The following is an 8,924-nucleotide window of genomic DNA, read 5'->3' as shown; positions in this document are numbered from 1 at the left end:
TACGGTTTGAAATTTAATTGAGGCAAACACCAAAGGGATGGAAAGTAAATAAACCACAGTGAACTGGACTGAGCTGTTAGTGGGAAAATTTACAGATATATTATGGGAAGTACTCAAAGTATTTTGTGCAATGCAAAACCAATACATAGCCCTAAAAGGAAAAGGCTCCACTGTGTCATTAAGCAACCGTGGTCAACAAACAAGGTAAGAGACAGCATTAACCTAAGAGAAAAGGCTGACACAAATACTAGGAAAGATGGAAATTCAGCAGACTGAGAACAGTATTAAAGAAGAACGCTGAGAAAGCAACAATGTGTAAAAACGAATTACGATAAAAGTTCGGAGACATCAAACCTATTTTTTCTACAAATAAGGAAACTGCAGACTTGTTAAGCTAATATTTTGTCCTAGATTTTCATCATGGTGGAGAGGCTCTCAGACATGGTGAAAATCCTGGAAATGGCCAAAATGTCTAAGTCCGCCCCTGTACATGGCATTTCCCATCTTCGTGAGGGCAGGACTGGAGTCAAGTCGGGGTTCGCAAATGCTTGATTCGTGGAGACAGCTAGTCATTTAAATCACTAACTTCCTCCAATGGGATTTGGGAAGAACAAGAGTAAATTCTGGAGTGTGCAGATTAGAACAGATAAGAGGTGATCTAAACTTGGTGGATTCGTTTGGTTAGCCAGTGAGCGGTAAGGTATGCCTTTATATAAGTCCGGGACATCTTTGGAGAGGTAAGGCACCCTTTGTGATTATTAAAAGTTAACATGATTATGCACTTTTTTTTAAAAGCACACAAACTCATTGGAACTGTCAAGCTGTCAAAGAGCTGTCCAGCTGTCAAGGAACTATCCGCTGTCAAGGAACTGTTAGAGAGCTGTCCAGGAAGTGTCAAAGCTGTCAAAGAACTCTCTAAGGATCCTAGGTGAGTTGGCATAGTGGGGAGCATGAGTTGGCACTAAGTTGGCTTGGGGGCTGGGTCCTGGAGACAGGCCTTGCGCCCAGTCCAACTCTGTACCCACCCATCTTTGCACTCGTTCTGTGGTCGCTCGCACTGAATCCTATTTCAGCCTGCACCCACCGCCCCCACAGACTGAAAACCTGACCTGCGGGTGGCCGTTTTTAAAGGTCAGGTTCACCGAGCCAGGAAATCTCCTGACTCTGCAAACCTGACCCGGGGACGAAAATCTAGGCGTTTGTATCTGTTTTCACAATAGAAGTGGTCAAAAAAAAAATCGGTATATGTAAATAAAAGGGAGGAACTTATTTTCTTTAATTTACAATCTAAATCAATAGTTTAGATGAGGGGGAAACCAAGTGTAACGTATCTAGTTTGCTGATGATACAAAGTCAGATGGGAAAGTAAGATGTGAGGAGGATGCAAAGAGGCTGCAGAGGGATATAGACAAGTTAATTGAGTGGGCAAGAACGTGGCAAATGAAATATAAAAGTGGAGAAAATCAAAAAAGCAGAATTTTTTTAATTGTTGAGAGATTTGGAAATTTGTTTTTTTATTCATTCATGCAATGTGGGCATCGCTGGCTAGGACAGCATTTATTGTCATTCCCTAATTTCCCTGAGAAAGTGATTTCAGAGGGCATTTTAAGAGTAAACTATATTACTATGGGTCTGGAGTCACATGTAGGCCAGGCAAGGACAGCAGATTTCCTTCATTCAGTTAGGGTGTGCAGTAAATTGTGTAGATGGGAGTGTGAAATCATGAAGTGATGTAAACATACTAAGTGACTGGGCAAAACAATTGAAGATGGTGTTCATTGTAGGGAAATCTAAGGCCATCCATTTTCTAAGGGGTAAATCAAAACATTTTCTTGAAGGCAAGTGATTTGGAGCCGTGGAAAAGCTAAGAGATTTAGGTATCCATATACACAAAACACTAAAAGCTTGTGCACAAAGTAATCAATAAGGCTCAAGAGGCTTGAATTCAAAAGATATGCTTCAGTTGTTTGTCGGATCCCATCTGGAGCACTATATTAGGTTCGGAATCTCAAGAGAGACACGTTATTGAGGGGTTGCTGCGCAGATTCATCAAAATGATTCTGGGCTGACAGAGTTAAAATTTGAGGACAGGTTGCATAAATTAGGCTTGTAATCCCTTGAATTTAGAAGGCCTGGTTGGCAGGGGGTGGGGTGTGGGGGGGTGGTTGGTTTATCTTGATCTTTAACATGGTAAATGGATTCAATAGGGTAGATATATAGAAACTATTTCCTTTGATGGGGGAATTCAGTACAAGGGGGCAGCATGAAATCAGGAAATATTTTATCGCACAGAGGGTAGTGGGAATCCAGAACTATCTCCCCCAGCATCCCAGCTTTTTGGGGGTCAGTTGGAGCTTTCAAGACTGAAATGAATGGCATTTTGTCAGGCAAGAGTATTAAGATATATGGATCGAGGTTGGGTAAATGGAGTTGAGTTACAGATCAACCAGAATCTGAATGAATGATAGAACAAAAAGGGCTGAATGGCCTGTTCCTATGATTGTAAAACAAACCTCCAAGGCCAGACCCAAAATTCACACAAAGGATGGATTATTTTAATTGCATGTAATCACCACAGCAGTGAATTGAGAACAACTTAATGAAGATAATCTAGCCCACCAATGAAATAAGAAATCTTAAAATCTTAGTGTTTTTATCCATTATTTTATTGTGAAGAAGGCAAATTGCAATATAGATGAGCATTTTATAGCTCCAGCACTTAGAATGTGAGACTGCACCCACCCCCTGCCCCTCCCCCCAAAACCACATCATGGTTAGGAAGATTTGGGTTTAACTTCAATCCCATTTTAACTGCTTATGAGATGAAAAAATCTAATTAAAACATGATTTATGACAGCTAATTGATGATTAAATTACTTCAGTGTCCGAGACCTTACGCTCCTGACCCTTTAGCAGGGATTTTAATTTTAATTACATTTTTATTGACAGTCTTACAGACAGAATGTCGCTAATGCCATTTTATGGTGAATTAAATGTGATAATCATTTGGAAACAGAACATTAATTATGATTTTTTTTGATCTTCATTGCAAAATTCACATGTGTTAAAGGAACTGGACTTCGCATTCACTCAACTGATATCATTAATGAAATAATGAATATGATGGTATCATGTTAGGTCCCTCAGAAATATCCTAAAGAGCCATTTTGTGCACTGTCGGGTTCACTAAAATTTTAAAAAATCATTTATGGGATGTGAGCATCGCTGGCTAGGCCAGCATTTACTGCCCATCCCTAACTGCCCTTAGAAGGTGGTGGTGAGCTGCCTTCTTGATCTTCTGCAGTCCATGTGGTGTAGGTACACCCACAGTGTTGTTAGGGACGGAGTTCCAGGATTTTGATCCAGCGACAGTGAAGGAATGGTGATACATTTCCAAGTCACGAGGGTGAGTGACTTGGAGGGGAACTTACAGGTGGTGGTGTTCCGATGTGTCTGCTGCTCTTGTCCTTCTAGGTGGTAGCAGTTGTGTGTTTGGAAGGTGTTGTCTAAGGACCCTTGATGAGTTCCTGCAGTGCATCTTGTAGATGGTACACACTGCTGCCACTGTTCATCGGTGGTGGAAAGAGTGAATGTTTGTGGAAAGGGTGCCAATCAAGCAGGCTGCTTTGTCCTGGAAATGAATGAATAAATAATCTTCATGCTATTAACAAAAAGACTTGCATTTATAATACGCCTTTCTCTACCTCAGAACATCACAAAGCACTTTACATCCTATGAAATACTTTTGAAGTTTAGTCACTGTTGTAATATAGGAAATGTGCTGACCAATTTGTACTCAGCAAGCTTCACAAACAGCAATGTCATAATGATTAGATCATCTGTTTTAGATCTTTTGTGTCAGCTATGGCTCAGTTGGTAACACTCTCACCTCTTAGTCACAAGGCTCTGGGTTCAAGTCCCACTCAAGAACTTGAGCACATAAATCAAGACTGACACTCCACTGCAGTACTGAGAGTGCTGCATTGTCATAGGTACCATATTTTGAATGAGATGTTAAACAGAGACCCTGCCTGGACTCTCAGTTGGACATAAAAGTCCCTTCAAACACGAAAGAGGAAAGTTATCCCCATTATCCTGACCAATATTTATCCCTCAATCAACATCAGAAGATCAGATTATCTGGTCATTATTGCATTATGAGAGCTTGCTGTGCACAAATTGGTTGCCATACTTTCTACATTATAACAGTGACTACACTTCACACGTACATTATTGGACATAAAGCACTTTGAGAAGTTCAGTAGTTGTAAAGTGCTCTATATTAATCCAAGTTTTTCTTCAGAACAGTTGGTTGAGGGACAATTATTGGCCAGGACTCTGTGTGAAGTGCCCTGCTCTTCTTTGAAGTAGTGCCATGGGATCTTTTCTGTCCACCCGATATAGGGTGATCAGACTTTCAAAAGTTAAAACCAATTCACGTTGAAAAGCCTTGGGAAAATGGGCCTCTGTGACGATTAACATGTTGGGTGACCAATGGCAGGAGACTGGGGAAGGGGCAGTTGAAAATAGAAGGTCATGTGATGATATCTCCTGGTATATGTCCAGCCAGAGTTGGCAACCCTATTAAGACACCCAATTATTGAAGACAGCAGTTATGAGCCACAGACTTTTGTTTCAATGATATTTCTGCCTCATTTTCTTAAAAAAAAACTGAACAAAAATTTTGTTTGTCACAAAATCCCAGTCAGAGTCCTCTATTCCACTCAAACTTTACTGTGCAATGCACAGTGCTAAGACCAATCTCCATTTAAAAGCCTCGTTTATTTTCATTTGCACACTGGGTTCCAGCAATAGGCGTTTTCAGCCAGAGGCTGGATTTTAACTAACAAATGTACCTCAAGGTGTGGGAGATTTTTTCACCCAGAGCCGCAAGCAGGAAAGCACGTGATCTTTCAAAGAGAAGCTCAATTGAATGTGCCACGGCTCAACTGAACTTGCCTGCCACCTTCCTCAGGACTGATTGGTGGTTTACTGATGGGCGCCATGCCACTGTTCGACCACATCTTCAAGTGCGGCTTGCGATTGGCAGACATTGGTGTCGGTCTTCTTTCGTCACCCAGAGGCTGATTTCCTCCCTGCTCTGGATGGTGGTGAGAAGGGTTTCTGCGCATGTGGGAGCATCCTGTCAGCAAGTGGGTGGCATTCCGAATCCCAGGGCGCGGCGCTGTGCAAGAGGGTTTTTTTTTTCCAACAGTAAATGGAACACGAAGGGCGGGTTAAAGGGGAGGGGACTCGGGGAGCTGAAAACTGGGACATTTGAGCAATTTGGAGAAAACTGTCAGGATACCGGAACATTTAGTGAAAAACCCAAACCTGAGAAGGAAGATAGGACCTTGGTTTAACATCTCATCAGCACTGCACTGGAGCGTCAACTTAGATTTTGTGTTCAAGTCTCCGAGTGAGGGGAGGGGCCATTTGGCCAAGATACCCAGACAACTCACTGCTTCTGATCAGGTAGCACCGTGAGAAGCCAGAGGCAGCTTGTGTGTGAGCAGGTAGTCAGCCGCATCCAACCTGGCAAGAGTCCACTCAATTGGTGGAATATTTCACCAGTTGCAACTGACCCCTTCCTCCCCCAGTTAGATTTTGAAAGTAAACAAACAGGGAAAGTTGTTTCTGCGAGGTGGGTGGGTAACTGCGAGGGTTGGCTTACAGACTGTGAAGCATTCCTAGAAAAATGAAGGGGTAGCTAAAAAGAAATTTTCTCATAGCACCTGGAACGCTTTATCACAAGTGTTATTGAGACAGAAACTACAGGCGGACTGTCCTGGATTTGCACTAAGTGTGGTTGCCTGCAGGTAAAATGACATTTTACCCGCTGGCCACAATGGCGGCTTCTCATGCCATATCGTCCCAAATCCACTGCATGAATTATGCATTCCTGGGAAACACGCCATTTCCATGGCAGACAGGGTCTCATTCGCCCACCAGGCCATCACCTCGCTGCTTCATCAAGCCGGGCGCCACATTTCAAGTGGAACCATGCACACGTCTTTCAGTGCATCCAGCCCAGGGCTACTGCACAGAAGACAGGACGGTCCCAAAAGGCAAAAAGACTGCAGCCCCCGGCTTCAGTGACATGGCCCTTGAGCACCTTTTAAACGCCGTGGAGGCCCACTGTGACGTTGTCTCTGGCCACAGGATGGGCAACTGCATCACCAATTCAGTATGGGAGGTGGTGGCAGTGGTGGTCAGTGCCAATGTCCTGCAAAAGAGGACAGCCACCCAGTGCCGCTAAAGGGTGAATGGTATCATCCGTTCCACCAGGGTAAGTCATTCTTCTCATCACTCTCAACTCACACACTCACAAACCCATCACACATCCACAGGGATCTCACACCTCAAGGGACAACACCACTAACTCTCACACACACCCTCACATCTCCATCAGACTCATGCCTTCTCAAGGTCGTGTCCTCATCCTATCCATGGCTCTGCTCGCCACGCAAACATTTCACGCGGTGCATTGTATCCTGCTCATGCTCTCTCCATCTGTTTCCACACCGGGGAAGCCCGGTCACATCAGCAGGGAGAGGTCCCAGACCGGGGGTGGAGTAGCCCACATTCAGCCCCTCTTTCACTTTGATGAGTGTGCCATCATGCTGACTGATGAGGGCATGGACTGTGTCAGTGAGGTAGGCGGTGAACACCCTCATGAAGATTCTGCACCACATCATCCCTCTCTCAATGCAAATGTGAGTGCTCTCTCTCTGCTTTTGATTCTGCTGCCATGCACTCATTATCTCCACTTCAGTTCACAGGGAGCTCTGCCAAGTGGCTGACACCGTCAGCCAGCCAGTCCCTCAGCTCCATCAACATCCTTACCTCCAGCCAAGAGGACACCTCCTCCATTGAAGAGCTGGAAATAAGCAGCCTGAAGACCTGTCACGGCATTTACCCACACCCTCCACCAGTGCAGAGACACACACCTCAGTGGGACCTAGATCTAGAGCAAGCTCGGGTTCACAATCTGGTGGTCACCACACCGACACGTGCCCACAGCAGGAGCAGGCAGGTTCAGCCAAGCTCCCCGGTACTTGGAGGACTGCTGAAGAAGAGGCACCTATGAGGTCCGGATCAAATGATGAGCGTTTGGATTTGGCCTTCCAATTCATCCTGGAGAGTCAGCAGAAGGAATGGGAACATCACGCAAAGCTGTTGGAAGCCCTCAACAGAATGGTAGTGAGTCAGAGGACTGCGTCTGCCTGCTCTTTGATGAAGTGGTGCCCACATGTGTGCGCACGGACGTCTCCATGGGGAGAATGATGGACGCTATGGAGACCCTGGTCCAGCAGAACGTGCACTCCATCGTGGGAGCCATGGCTGAGTTGCTGTAGTGGCAACGTGAGGGGGAAACAGGGCACCTCGACGTCCTTCCAGGTGCTTCTCACCTCCATTCACCTCCCCGACCTCCTCCTTCCTACCCGCAGGGACGGTGTCTGCCTTTGAGTCCCACCAATCACCCTCGCTGTCCCTTCTGTCCCCCAGACTCCAACCCCCCCACCGACTCCACCCTCGCTTGGTCCTTCTCCCTTCCTGACTCCTTTAGTACTCTTACTTCTTCCTCCAGCCTTACTTTTTCCTCCACCATTAGTACCTTCTCAACTCTTTCCTCAACTCTACTGAGTAAGATAAGCAACACCCTTGCCAAACTCCTCTTCCAATCACATATGGTTCTGAGTCCTGGTTGGCTACTCTACTGCTGTTTGATCCATGTCTTATGAGTCGTTTATGTCTCCAGTCTACTTTAATATCTTTCAGCACTGTCAAGAGGTTTGACAAGGGTGTTGCTTATCTTTCTCAACCTCCTATACTGTTTCAGGGAAGCTCAAAAAATCAGCGATTTATTCTTTCTACTCAGCACTTTACAGCCTTCAACATTGATTTTAACAACTTAACATGTTAATCACCATTCATATTTCTTCTCAAAAATAGATGCTAGAAATATAGGAACCCTGCACCAGAAACATTGGGGGTGGAGATGTACAGGGAAGGTACTTGTGATGGGGTTCACCTATCAGTACACAGCTGGTGATATTGTGCATCCCTGCTGTCTATCTGCCTTCCACCTTTGATAACCTTTGATTCCCTTGCCTAACAAACATTCCTCTCCTTTTTACTTTTCTTGTCCCATTTTCCATGGGGCTGCATAAGGTCTCAAGCTGTAACATCTTTCAGTTCTAATGAAAGTGTAATGACTTGAAATGTTCACTGTACATTCCTCTGTCCAGGCATACTGCCTGATCTGTTGAGCGTTTCAAGCATGTCCTGTCTGTTTTTAATTGTCCCAGTGATCTGGTGAACATTATTCTGTAAACTAATATCAGCCAGCAAAAGGCAGATTAGTTGTGTTAGGCCTTGAGGTACAGTTCCGAAGAAGGGTCATATTGGACTCGAAACATTAACTCTATTTCTCTCTCCATAGTTGCTGCCAGACGAACATATGAAATAGGAGCAGAAGTAGGCCACTCGGCCCCTCCGGCCGCTCTGCCATTCAATGGTTGCGTTTCCATTTCTATGTCCACATCTACACCAGAAAACCTTTGATTCCCTTGCCTAACAATAATCTACCTCCCTCCGCCTTAACAATATTTAGTGACAGCGCATCCACTGCCTTTTGAAGCAGAGTTCCAAAGTTGCACAACCCTCAGAAAAAAATTCTTATCTCTGTCCCATAAGGGCAACCCCTAACTTTAAAACAGTGGCCCTTAGTTCTGCATTCACCCACAAGAGGAAACATTCATTCCGCCTCCACCTTGTCAAGACCATTCAGGATCTTATATACTTCAATCAAGTCACCCCTCACTCTTCTACACTCCAATCAAAACAAGCCCAGCTGTCCAACCTATCTTCATAAGGCAACCCACTCATTCCAGGTATCAATCCAGTAAACCTCCTCTGAA

This window comes from Carcharodon carcharias, chromosome 3 (genome assembly GCF_017639515.1).
Source record: "Carcharodon carcharias isolate sCarCar2 chromosome 3, sCarCar2.pri, whole genome shotgun sequence".
NCBI classification, from domain to species: Eukaryota; Metazoa; Chordata; class Chondrichthyes; order Lamniformes; family Lamnidae; genus Carcharodon; species Carcharodon carcharias.
The sequence above is the reverse complement of the archived record's forward strand: the minus strand, read 5'-3'. Positions refer to the sequence as shown.